Source organism: Staurois parvus, unplaced genomic scaffold (assembly GCF_062004578.1).
Source record: "Staurois parvus isolate SC_StPar_1 unplaced genomic scaffold, SC_StPar_1.0 ptg002317l, whole genome shotgun sequence".
NCBI lineage: Eukaryota > Metazoa > Chordata > Amphibia > Anura > Ranidae > Staurois > Staurois parvus.
In genome coordinates, this window is record NW_028320113.1 from 77,575 (window position 1) to 91,717 (window position 14,143).

Genomic DNA, 14,143 nt, shown 5'->3' on the forward strand with positions numbered 1-14,143 from the left:
ACTTAGACGCTGATCCCTGTGGATTAGGAAGAAGATTACGCGATGGAGTCTGTCAGTATTTTACTGATATGATATGTGATAAACCAAACTCCACTTGTATGGCTGCCATTAGGAGGGTAATAAGGGTTACGGGGCTGATAACGGCTCACTATGACACTTAATCAGTAACTACCTTTTATAAAGCAATAAATCCAGAGTGCAGAAAACAGTGCAGCACATTACAGTGCAGAGCGATGAGAAGACAAACTCCAACTGCCGACACTCACCTGGACTGCCGACCCCATTAAGGTAATTCTTCGCGGTGGAAAGTAGAAGCTTTTAGGTCCCAGCACCGAGGATTTGCCGCCATACTTGTGGATGTGTCATAGACCAGCAATTTGAGAACTCTAATCACTGAGTAAAGTGTGGAGGCCTTAGCAAACAAGAAAAAAAAAGCAATGAATGCAATTCTTAAGGGCCGCCTCCAACCACAAGGTTTAGAGAGAGTGAAGAAGGATTGGGGATTCTTTGTGTTCCCATAGAGCGGGGTCTAAGCAAAGGGCCAGTTTACTGTCCTTCAGGCTTTAGGAGGGCTTGGCTGGGGACAGTGGGAGTACAAAATGCCCTGGCATCAGTGCCCCATGATTGGTTTTATTTGGAAGAATAGTGCCCCATTGTTGGCTGGCATCAATTGGAAGAATAGTGTCCCATTGCTGGCTGGCATCAATTGGATGAATAATGGCCCATTGTTGGCTGGCATCAATTGGAAGAATAGTGCCCCATTGCTGGATGGCATCAATTGGAAGAATACTGCCCCATTGCTGGCTGGAATCAATTGGAAGAATAGTGCCCCATTGTTGGCTGGCATCAATTGGAAGAATAGTGCCCCATTGCTGGATGGCATCAATTGGAAGAATAATGCCCCATTGTTGGCTGGCATCAATTGGAAGAATAGTGCCCCATTGTTGGCTGGAATCAATTGGAAGAATAGTGCCCCATTGCTGGCTGGTATCAATTGGAAGAATAGTGCCCCATTGCTGGCTGGAATCAATTGGAAGAATAGTGCCCCATTGTTGGCTGGAATCAATTGGAAGAATAGTGCCCCATTGTTGGCTGGAATCAATTGGAAGAATAGGGCCCCATTGCTGGCTGGCATCAATTGGAAGAATAGGGCCCCATCGTTGGCTGGAATCAATTGGAAGAATAGTGCCCCATTGTTGGCTGGAATCAATTGGAAGTATAGTGCCCCATTGCTGGCTGGAATCAATTGGAAGAATAGGGCCCCATTGTTGGCTGGAATCAATTGGAAGAATAGTGCCCCATTGTTGGCTGGAATCAATTGGAAGATTAGTACCCCATTGTTGGCTGGCATCAATTGGAAGAATAGTGCCCCATTGCTGGATGGAATCAATTGGAAGAATAGGGCCCCATTGTTGGCTGGAATCAATTGTAAGAATAGTGCCCCATTGTTGGCTGGAATCAATTGGAAGAATAGTGCCCCATTGTTGGCTGGAATCAATTGGAAGATTAGTGCCCCATTGTTGGCTGGAATCAATTGGAAGAATAGGGCCCCATTGTTGGCTGGAATCAATTGGAAGAATAGTGCCCCATTGCTGGATGGAATCAATTGGAAGAATAGGGCCCCATTGTTGGCTGGAATCAATTGGAAGTATAGTGCCCCATTGCTGGCTGGAATCAATTGGAAGAATAGGGCCCCATTGCTGGCTGGAATCAATTGGAAGAATAGGGCCCCATTGTTGGCTGGCATCAATTGGAAGAATAGTGCCCCATTGCTGGCTGGAATCAATTGGAAGAATAGTGCCCATTGTTGGCTGGCATCAATTGGAAGAATAGTGCCCATTGTTGGCTGGAATCAATTGGAAGAATAGGGCCCCATTGTTGGCTGGCATCAATTGGAAGAATAGTGCCCATTGTTGGCTGGAATCAATTGGAAGAATAGTGCCCCATTGTTGGCTGGCATCAATTGGAAGAATAGGGCCCCATTGTTGGATGGCATCAATTGGAAGAATACTGCCTCGTTGTTGGCTGGAATCAATTGGAAGAATAGTGCCCCATTGTTGGCTGGAATCAATTGGAAGAATAGTGCCCCATTGTTGGCTGGAATCAGTTGGAAGAATAGTGCCCATTTTTGGCTGGAATCAGTTGGAAGAATAGTGCCCCATTGATGGTGTGTACCGGGGGAATGGTGCCCCATCATTGGAGTCGGCTGGTGGAATGGTGCCCCAAGGGCCAGATAAAGGCAAACAAAGAGCCACATCCGGGCCCCCTGGCTGCAGTTTGGAGATTACTGTCATAGAGGAAATGTTTCTACCCTTCCTGTTCTGCCTGACACTCATCACCTGGACAAGAAGTATGGAGTAATCCCCCCCAAAGGGACGATAGAATGATGACATAGATCTGAAATCTTTTTCATTTTATTAGAAACTGTGTTTTTTTTTTTGCCATCGGTTGTTCCCTTTTAGGGGATTTCACGAGAGCAGTGAAATCCCAAAAGAGGCTCCTCCCCTCTTTTGCTCTATCCAAAAATTCTGGCTGAAGTTGGGCTTTAATTTTAGCTAAATGCTTAATCATTCATCCAGCTGGTTTCAGTGTGTTCCCAATTATGTGGAATGAGCAGTCCTTTCACAGTGCCCAAAGATCGACACCCCCCCCCCCCAGTCTGGACATAACATGCATTTGGCAGAGCAGTAATGCGCAAGTATGCATCTTGGGAGCTACGTATAAGTGGCAGGTGGGAAGGGGGAGGCGGTGCTAGACTGTACTAAGCACAGCCAGAGGCAAGAGGTAAAGGCACAGTAAAGCTTACAAACTGGAGTACTCTTACCTAATTCTAGCTTGAACCCTAATCTCACCCAGCAGCCCCAATCCCAACAATTTGAACTTCATCCTAACCCCTAAACAAAAAACAATGCCGAACTCTCAACATAACCTCTAACCATCACCTAACCCAAACCCATAACTCTGACCCTCAACATAACCTCTAACCATCACCTAACCCAAACCCAAAATTCTGACTCTCAACATAACCTCTAACCATCATCTAACCCAAACCCAAAACTCTGACCCTCAACATAACCTCTAATCATCACCTAACCCAAACCCAAAACTCTGACCCTCAACATAACCTCTAACCATCAGCCAACACCTAACCCAAAACTCTGACCCTCAACATAACCTCTAACCATCACCTAACCCAAACCCAAAACTCTGACCCTCAACATAACCTCTAACCATCACCTAATCCAAACCCAAAACTCTGACCCTCAACATAACCTCTAACCATCACCTAACCCAAACCCAAAACTCTGACGCTCAACATAACCTCTAACCATCACCTAATCCAAACCCAAAACTCTGACCCTCAACATAACCTCTAATCATCACCTAACCCAAACCCAACACTCTGACCCTCGACATAACCTCTAACCATCACCTAACCCAAACCCAAAACTCTGACCCTCAACTTAACCTCTAACCATCACCTAACCCAAACCCAAAACTCTGACCCTAAACATAACCTCTAACCATCACCTAATCCAAACCCAAAACTCTGACCCTCAACATAACCTCTAATCATCACCTAACCCAAACCCAACACTCTGACCCTCAACATAACCTCTAACCATCATCTAACCCAAACCCAAAACTCTGACCCTCAACATAACCTCTAATCATCACCTAACCCAAACCCAAAACTCTGACCCTCAACATAACCTCTAACCATCAGCCAACACCTAACCCAAAACTCTGACCCTCAACATAACCTCTAACCATCACCTAACCCAAACCCAAAACTCTGACCCTCAACATAACCTCTAACCATCACCTAACCCAAACCCAAACCCAAAACTCTGACCCTCAACATAACCTCTAACCATCACCTAATCCAAACCCAAAACTCTGACCCTCAACATAACCTCTAACGATCACCTAACCCAAACCCAACACTCTGACCCTCAACATAACCTCTAACCATCACCTAACCCAAACCCAAAACTCTGACCCTCAACTTAACCTCTAACCATCACCTAACCCAAACCCAAAACTCTGACCCTCAACATAACCTCTAATCATCACCTAACCCAAACCCAAAATTCTGACCCTCAACATAACCTCTAATCATCACCTAACCCAAACCCAAAATTCTGACCCTCAACATAACCTCTAAACATCACCTAACCTAAACCCAAAACTCTGACCCTCAACATAACCTCTAACCATCACCTAATCAAAACTCTGACCCTCAACATAACCTCTAATCATCACCTAACCCAAACCCAAAACTCTGACCCTCAACATAACCTCTAACCATCACCTAACCCAAACCCAAAACTCTGACCCTAAACATTTTTATTATTATTATTATTATACAGTATTTATAAAGCGCCAATAGTTCGCTCAGCGCTGTACATTACAGAGGGGGACAGAACATGTGACAGAACAATACCAATACAATGTGATACATGAGGGGATCGAGGGCCCTGCTCTTTCGAGCTTACAATCTAGGAGGGAGGGGACGGTGGCACAGGAGGAGACAGCTGTGGGGGATGGAGTGGTAGGAAGAGTGGAGGAGGTCGGCAAGTTAGCAGGGGGTGGGGTAGGCTTCCCTGAAGAGATGGGTTTTCAGGGTGCTCCTAAAGGAGAGGAGAGTAGGTGATAATCTGATGGGTTGGGGCAGGGAGTTCCAGAGGATGGGTGACACCCTGGAGAAGTCCTGGAGGCGGTCATGGGAGGAGGAGACCAGGGAACTAGAGAGAAGGAGGTCTTGTGAGGAGCGGAGTGTGCGTGTTGGGTGGTACTTGGATATTAGGTCGGTGATGTAGTTCGGGGCAGTATGGTGGACGGCTTTGTACGTCAGTGTTAGGATTTTGAATTTGATCCGTTGCGCAATCGGAAGCCAGTGGAGGGATTGGCAGAGGGGGGTGGAGGACACTGAGTGGAGGCCAGTGGAGGGATTGGCAGAGGGGGGGTGGCGGAGACAGAGCGGTTGGAAAGGTGAATGAGTCTGGCAGCCGTATTCAGGATGGACTGAAGCGGGGATAGCCAGCGGCGAGGCAGGCCAGTGAGGAGGGAGTTGCAGTAGTCGAGTCGTGATATGATGAGGGAGTGGATGAGCTGTTTAGTGGTTTCTGGGGTTAGGAACGTGCGGATTTTGGCGATGTTGCAGAGGCGGAGTCTGCATGTTGTGGAGGCGGAGTCTGCATGTTGCGGAGGTGGAGTCTGCATGTTGCGGAGGTGGAGTCTGCACAAGTTTGTTAAGTGATTGGACTTGGGGCTGGAAGGATAGGTTGGAGTCCAGAATGACACCCAGTACTCTGGCCTGCAGGGCGGGTTTGATGGTAGCGTTGTTGGATGTGACGGAGAAGTCAATGGGGGGTGGTGTCCGGGCTGGGGGGAAGACTAGGAGCTCGGTTTTGGAGAGGTTCAATTTAAGGAAGTGGAGCGACATCCAGTCTGATATGTCGCTCAGTAGGTGTGTGATTCGGGCGGAGACCGAGGGGGTGAGGTGGGGGGTGGAGACCGAGGGGGTGAGGTGGGGGGTTGAGAGATAGATTTGTGTGTCGTCGGCATAGAGGTGGTAGTTGAAGCCGTGAGAGTGTATGAGTTGGCCAAGGGAGGAGGTGTAGATGGAGAAGAGAAGGGGCCCAAGGACAGAGCCTTGAGGGACCCCAACAGAGAGGGGGAGTGAGGGGGAGGTGGTAGCATTATAGGTAACGCTGAAGGAGCGTTGTGACAGGTAGGATGAGAGCCAGGAGAGAGCAGAATCTCTGAGGCCGAGGGAGTGTAATTTTTTGAGGAGGAGGGGGTGGTGGACTGTGTCGAAGGCCGCAGAGAGGTCAAGGAGTAGGAGCACTGAGTAGTGGCCATTAGCTTTGGAGGTTAGCAGGTCGTTGGAGAGTTTGAGTAAGGCGGTTTCGGTGGAGTGTAGGGGACGGAAGCCGGACTGTAGGGGATCGAGGAGGTTGTTGTCGTTGAGGTGAGAGCATAGGTGGGCGTAGACTAGGCGCTCGAGGAGTTTAGATGTAAATGGGAGCAGGGAGATGGGTCTGAGGTTGTTCGGGTCATTGGGGTCCAGGGAGGGCTTTTTAAGTATGGGGGTGATGTGTGCATGTTTCAGAGGGGAGGGGAAAGTGCCTGAGGAGAGGGAGAGATTGAAAATGTGGGTGAGGGAGCGTAGGGTGGAGGAGGAGGAAGGTCGTAGGAGTTGTGAGGGGATAGGGTCGAGGGGGCAGGTGGTGAGGTGGGCATCAGAGAGGATCTTGGAGACTTCCTCGATGGTAGTAAGGTCAAAGGTGCGGAGTGTTGGGGGAGCTTCAGTATGAGGAATGTAGGGTGGGGTGGAAGAGGAGGTCAGAGCAGTGGTGGGGCTGTGAGAGAGGGGTGATGAGGGGGTAGCTGAGTGAGGGTGAAGGGGGTTGGAGAGAGTTTGAGCAGCGACGAAGTCCCTGCGGGTTATGTCGAGGGGGAGGGGGGATAAGGGGGTAGCTGTGTGAGAGGGGACGGGTTGAGAGGGTGTGTGAGTTGCGGCAATGTCCTTGCGAATTGTGTCAATCTTGTTTTTGAAGTGATTGGCAATCTCAAGGGCAGTGAGTGAGGTGCTGGGTGGAGGTGGGGGTGGAGAGAGTAGAGAGTTGAAGGCAGAGAAGAGTCGACGAGGATTGGAGGAGAGGGCCTTGATGAGGGTCAAGAAGTAGGCCTGTTTGGCAGCATGGAGGGAGGAGGTGTAGCTGTGGAAGGCAGATTTGTAGCGGGTGAAGGCTTGTTGGGATTTGGTTTTGTGCCATAGTCGCTCCAGGGCACGACTGTGTCGTTTGAGGGTTTTGGTGTGATCAGTCTGCCTGGACTGGAGCGGTCGGGGTCTGATGTTGCGTGTGGTTAAAAGCGCTAGTGAGTCAAGGGCTGTTGAGAGCGCATTGTTGTAGGCGGTCAAAGCCAAGTCGGGGCAGGACAGGGGGAGGATGCGGTCGTGGAGTTGATCAGCTGCAGAGTGGAGGGAGGCAGGGTTAAGGTTGCGGAGGTTACGGCTGGTAGTAGTGTGACATTTGGAGGGGTAGGCGTTGGAGGACGAGGAGATAGAGAAGGTGATCAGGTTGTGGTCAGAGAGAGGGAACATAACCTCTAACCATCACCTAACCCAAACCCAAAATTCTGACCCTCAACATAACCTCTAACCATCGCCTAACCCAAACCCAAAATTCTGACCCTCAACATAACCTCTAACCATCACCTAATCCAAACCCAAACCCAAAACTCTGACCCTCAACATAACCTCTAACCATCACCTAATCCAAACCCAAACCCAAAACTCTGACGGTCAACATAACCTCTAACCATTACCTAATCCAAACCCAAACCCAAAACTCTGACCCTCAACATAACCTCTAACCATCACCTAACCCAAACCCAAAACTCTGACCCTCAACATAACCTCTAACCATCACCTAATCCAAACCCAAACCCATAACTCTGACCCTCAACATAACCTCTAATCATCACCTAACCCAAACCCAACACTCTGACCCTCAACATAACCTGTAACCATCACCTAACCCAAACCCAAAACTCTGACCCTCAACATAACCTCTAACCATCACCTAACCCAAACCCAAAACTCTGACCCTCAACATAACCTGTAACCATCATCGCCTAAAAGTGAGCAGAGTAGGCGATAGTCTGATATATTGGGGTAGAGAGCTCCAGAGGATGGGGGAAGCTCTGGAGAAGTCCTGGAGATGAGCATGGGAGGAGGAGACAAGGGAACTAGAGAGCAGGAGGTTGTGGGAGGAGCGGAGAGGACGGTTTGGATTAGACAATATTGGTGATATAATTTGGGGCAGAGTTATAAATGGTTTTATATGTTATTTATAATGTTTTGAATTTTATTTGTTGGGCAATGGGAAGCCAGTGGAGGGATTGGCAGAGAGGGGTGGAGGACACTGAATGGAGGCCAGAGGAGGGATTGGCAGAGAGGGGTGGAGGACACTGAATGGAGGCCAGAGGAGGGATTGGCAGAGAGGGGTGGAGGACACTGAGTGGAGGCCAGTGGAGGGATTGGCAGAGAGGGATGGAGGACACTGAGTGGGGGCCAGTGGAGGGATTGGCAGAGAGGGGTGGAGGACACTGAGTGGAGCCTAGTGGAGGGATTGGCAGAGAGGGGTGGCAGATATGGAATGGTAAGTAAATAAGGTGAATGAGTGTGGCAGCAGCTTTCATGATAGACTGAAGAGGGGATAGCCTGCGATGAGGTCGGCCAATGAGGAGGGAGTTACAATAGTCAAGGTGAGATGTAACAAGGGAGTGAATAAGTTGCTTAGTGGTTTCCGAGGTTAGGAATGGGCGTGTCTTGGAGATGTTGCAGAGATGAAGAGGGATTGATGGCTGTAGTATTGATCTTGATGGAGAAGTCAGGGGAGGGGGCACGGGCTGGAGGGAATAGTATGAGCTCCGTTTTGGAAAGATTGAGTTTGAGGAAGTGGAGTGACATCCATGCTGATATGTCGCTTAGTAGGTTAGTAATGTGAGAGGAGACTGAAGGGGTGAGGTGAGGAGGAGACTGAAAAGGTGAGGTGAGGAGACTGAAGGGGTGAGGTGAGGAGGAGACTGAAAAGGTGAGGAATAGAAAGAAAGATTTGTGTGTCATCAGCATAGAGATGGTACTTTATCAAGTGACCAAGGGAGGAGGTGTAGATGGAGAAGAGAAGGGGTCCAAGGACAAAACCTTGAGGGACCCCTACAGAGAGAGGGAGTGAAGGGGAGGTGGCAGCTTTATAGGTAACACTGAATGAGTGCTGTGATAGGTAGGAGGAGAACCAGGAGAGAGCAGAGTCTCGGAGGCCAAGAGAGTGGAGTTTTTTGAGGAGGAGGGGATGGTCAACAGTATCAAAAGCCGCAGAGAGTTCAAGTAGTAAGAGTATGGAGTAGTGGCCATTGGTTGGGATGAGTACGGAGTAGTGGCCATTGGTTGGGATGAGTACGGAGTAGTGGCCATTGGTTGGGATGAGTACGGAGTAGTGACCATTGGTTGGGATGAGTACGTAGTAGTGACCATTGGTTTGGGATGAGTATGGAGTAGTGGCCATTGGTTGGGATGAGTACAGAGTAGTGGCCATTGCTTGAGATGAGTACGGAGTAGTGGCCATTGGTTTGGGATGAGTATGGAGTAGTGGCCATTGGTTGGGATGAGTACAGAGTAGTGGCCATTGGTTGGGGTGAGTACGGAGTAGTGGCCATTGGTTTGGGATGAGTATGGAGTAGTGGCCATTGGTTGGGATGAGTACGGAGTAGTGGCCATTGGTTGGGGTGAGTACGGAGTAGTGGCCATTGGTTGGGATGAGTACAGAGTAGTGGCCATTGGTTGGGATGAGTACGGAGTAGTGGCCATTGGCTGGGATTAGTATGGAGTAGTGACCATTGGTTGGGATGAGTACGGAGTAGTGGCCTTTGGTTGGGATGAGTACGGAGTAGTGGCCATTGGTTGGGATGAGTACGGAGTAGTGGCCATTGGTTGGGATGAGTACGGAGTAGTGGCTATTGGTTGGGATGAGTACGGAGTAGTGGCCATTGGTTGGGGTGAGTACGGAGTAGTGGCTATTGGTTGGGATGAGTACAGAGTAGTGACCATTGGTTGGGATGAGTACGGAGTAGTGGCCATTGGTTGGGATGATTACGGAGTAGTGGCCATTGGTTGGGGTGAGTACAGAGTAGTGACCATTGGTTGGGGTGAGTATGGAGTAGTGGACACTGGTTGGGATGAGTACGGAGTAATGACCATCGGTTGGGGTGAGTACGGAGTAGTGACCATTGGATGGGGTGGGTACGGAGTAGTGACCATTGGTTGGGATGAGTACGGAGTAGTGACCATTGGTTGGGATGAGTACGGAGTAGTGGCCATTGGTTTGGGATGAATATGGAGTAGTGGCCATTGGTTGGGATGAGTACAGAGTAGTGGCCATTGGTTGGGATGAGTACGGAGTAGTGACCATTGGATGGGGTGAGTATGGAGTAGTGGCCATTGGTTGGGAGGAGTACAGAGTAGTGGCCATTGGTTGGGATGAGTACGGAGTAGTGGCCATTGGATGGGGTGAGTATGGAGTAGTGGCCATTGGTTGGGATGAGTACAGAGTAGTGGCCATTGGTTGGGATGAGTACGGAGTAGTGGCCATTGGTTGGGATGAGTACGGAGTAGTGACCATCGGTTGGGGTGAGTACAGAGTAGTGACCATTGGATGGGGTGGGTACAGAGTAGTGGCCATTGGTTGGGATGAGTACGGAGAGTAGTAGCCATTGGTTGGGATGATTACGGAGTAGTGGCCATTGGTTGGGATGAGTACGGAGTAGTGGCCATTGGTTGGGATGAGTACGTAGTAGTGGTCATTGGTTGGGATGAGTACGGAGTAGTGGCCATTGTTTGGGAGGAGTACGGAGTAGTGGCCATTGGTTGGGAGGAGTACGGAGTAGTGGCCATTGGTTGGGATGAGTATGGAGTAGTGGCCATTGGTTTTAGCAGTTAGTAGATCATTAATGAGGTTTAGTAGGGCGGTGTCAGTGGAGTGTAGTGAGTGAAAGCCAGACTGTGAAGGGTGAAGAAGGTTGTTGTCGGTGAGGGAGGAGCTCAGACGATTGTAGACTAAGCGGTCTAGGAGTTTAGAGGTGAATGGGAGCAGGGAGATGGGTCTTATGTTGTTCAGGTTGGTGGGGTCCAGGGAGGGCTGTTAAGTATAGGAGTGGGGAAGGCACCGTTAGAGAGGGAGAGATTGAAGATGTGAGTGAGAGAGCGTAGAACAGAAGAGGGAGACCGTAGTAGTTGTGAGGGGACAGGATCCAGGGGGCAGGTGGTGAGACGGGCTTCTGAGAAAACCTTAGTGACCTCTTCAGTAGTAGAAGGTCAGAAGAGGAAAGTGTTGAGGGAGGTTTAGTATAAGGTATGCTAAGTGGGATGGATGTCTGTGCAGTGGAGATGTCCCTACGAATTGCATCAATCTTGTTTTTCAAATGATTTGCAATCTCGTAAGCAGTGAGTGAGGTGCTGGGTGTGGGTGGAGGTGAGTGAGGTGCTGGGTGTGGGTGGAGGTGAGTGAGGTGCTGGGTGGAGGTGGAGAAAGTAGAGAGTGAGAAGTAGAGACGAGGAGGACTGGATGACAAGCTATTGATGAGAGTGACAAAGTAGGCTTGTCTGGCAGCATGGAGGGAGGAATTGTATGTTAAGAAAGCAGATAGCTCTGACCCTCAACATAACATCTCCCCAGGGTCGGACTGACCATTTGGAAACTCGGGCACTGCCCGAGGGCCCGGGGTCAGTAGGGGGCCCCATGAGATGCCCCTGGTACCTTTTTCATAGGATTTTTTGAGTTTTGGCAAGGACACAGGGGCCCCATGATCCCCTATTGCCCGGGGGACCCATGAGTTGTCAGTCCGTCCCTGCATCTCCCCATCACCCAACACCTAACCCAAAACCACAACTCTGACCCTCAACATGACCTCTCCCCATCACCCAGCAGCACCAATCCCATAACTCATTCTAAACCCATCACCCTGGCACCTAATAATTCTAATCTCATCCTAACCCCTAAACAAAAAACAATACCTAACCCTCAACATGAACTCTCCCCATCACCCAACACCTAACCCAACCCACAGCGCTGACTTCAACTGAACGCCTAACCAATACCCAACACCTAACCCAACCCACAACGCTGACTTCAACTGAACGCCTAACCAATACCCAACACCTAACCCAACCCACAGCGCTGACTTCAACTGAACGCCTAACCAATACCCAACACCTAACCCAACCCACAACGCTGACTTCAACCGAACGCCTAACCAATACCCAACACCTAACCCAACCCACAACGCTGACTTCAACTGAACGCCTAACCAATACCCAACACCTAACACAACCCACAGCGCTGACTTCAACTGAATGCTTAACCAATACCCAACACCTAACACAACCCACAGCGCTGACTTCAACTGAACGCCTAACCAATACCCAACACCTAACCCAACCCACAACGCTGACTTCAACCGAACGCCTAACCAATACCCAACACCTAACCCAACCCACAACGCTGACTTCAACTGAACGCCTAACCAATACCCAACACCTAACACAACCCACAACGCTGACTTCAACTGAACGCCTAACCAATACCCAACACCTAACCCAACCCACAACGCTGACTTCAACTGAACGCCTAACCAATACCCAACACCTAACCCAACCCACAGCGCTGACTTCAACTGAATGCTTAACCAATACCCAACACCTAACCCAACCCACAACGCTGACTTCAACTGAACGCCTAACCAATACCCAACGCCTAACCCAACCCACAACGCTGACTTCAACTGAACGCCTAACCAATACCCAACACCTAACCCAACCCACAACGCTGACTTCAACTGAACGCCTAACCAATACCCAACACCTAACACAACCCACAACGCTGACTTCAACTGAAGGCTTAACCAATACCCAACACCTAACCCAACCCACAACGCTGACTTCAACTGAACGCCTAACCAATACCCAACACCTAACCCAACCCACAACGCTGACTTCAACTGAAGGCTTAACCAATACCCAACGCCTAACCCAACCCACAACGCTGACTTCAACTGAACGCTTAACCAATACCCAACACCTAACCCAACCCACAACGCTGACTTCAACTGAACGCCTAACCAATACCCAACACCTAACCCAACCCACAGCGCTGACTTCAACTGAACGCCTAACCAATACCCAACACCTAACCCAACCCACAACGCTGACTTCAACTGAACGCCTAACCAATACCCAACACCTAACCCAACCCACAACGCTGACTTCAACTGAAGAGTCGCGGTTTAGACTTAGGTGCTAGTTGAGGGTTAAGTTGTGGGCCCCGTTCACCGCCAAGTCTGATGTGTGCTGCAGACTTTCTCCGTGTATTATCAATTAGGATGGAGGATGGGAAGTTGTCACACCAATCGAACTGTCTGGATGTGAGCCCAGAATGAAGGTGCGATGTGTGTCCTCTGCCCTCCTGACACCCTCCAGCCTGACACCATCCCCCTCCCTCCTCTTCATAAAAAGTTAGCACTGCAATGCTGATAAGAGACACAACGGAGACGGATCTGCAGAAAGGTGAACCATCCTCCGCTCTGTACTGCTGCCCCTACCCTCCATACCCCCTCACCTGTCCTTCTACCCCACTCCCCCCCACCTGTCAATCCACCCCACTCGCCCTCACCTGTCCATCCACCCCACCCCCCTCACCTGTCCATCCACCCCACTCCCCCTCACCTGTCAATCCACCCCACTCCCCCTCACCTGTCCATCCACCCCACTCCCCCTCACCTGTCCATCCACCCCACTCCCTCTCACCTGTCCATCCACCCCACTCCCTCTCACCTGTCCTTCTACCCCACTCCCCCCCACCTGTCAATCCACCCCACTCGCCCTCACCTGTCCATCCACCCCACCCCCCTCACCTGTCCATCCACCCCACTCCCCCTCACCTGTCCATCCACCCCACTCCCCCTCACCTGTCCATCCACCCCACTCCCCCTCACCTGTCCATCCACCCCCTCACCTGACCATCCACCCCACTCCCCCTCACCTGTCCATCCACCCCACTCTCCCTCACCTGTCCATCCACCCCACCCCCCTCACCTGACCATCCACCCCACTCCCCCTCACCTGTCCATCTACCCCCTCACCTGACCATCCACCCCACTCCCCCTCACCTGTCCATCCACCCCCTCACATGACAATCCACCCCACTCCCCCTTACCTGTCCATCCACCCCACCCCCCTCACCTGACCATCCACCGCACTCCCCCTCACCTGTCCATCCACCCCACCCCCCTCACCTGACCATCCACCCCACTCCCTCTCACCTGTCCGTCTACCCCACTCCCCCTCACCTGTCCATCCACCCCACCCCCCTCACCTGACCATCCACCCCACTCCCTCTCACCTGTCCATCTACCCCACTCCCCCTCAGCTGTCCATCTACTTTACTCACCCTCACCTGTCAATTTACCTCATTCTCCCTAACCTGGCTCTCCCCCCTCATTAACTTCTCACCTCATCTGACCTCTTCCCTATCCATCTGCCTCATTTCCCCTTACCTGTCCTTTTCCCCCACCTCCC

At 50.6% G+C, this 14,143-nt stretch overlaps 1 protein-coding gene across 2 annotated transcripts in view; it reads left to right on the top strand.

Annotated features, from left to right (window-relative positions):
- The first annotated feature begins 204 nt into the window (after window positions 1–204).
- Window positions 205–14,143, top strand: part of LOC149431260 (diamine oxidase [copper-containing]-like) — a 30,441-nt gene continuing 16,502 nt past the window's right edge. Inside the window, exon 1 of one of the 2 annotated variants that reach the window (XM_089665743.1) lies at window positions 205–288. The gene's annotated coding sequence lies outside the window, so the exon portion shown is untranslated. Of the gene's footprint in view, window positions 289–13,117; window positions 13,133–14,143 lie in introns of those variants that run through there. The other variant, XM_089665744.1, reaches the window with a different exon arrangement.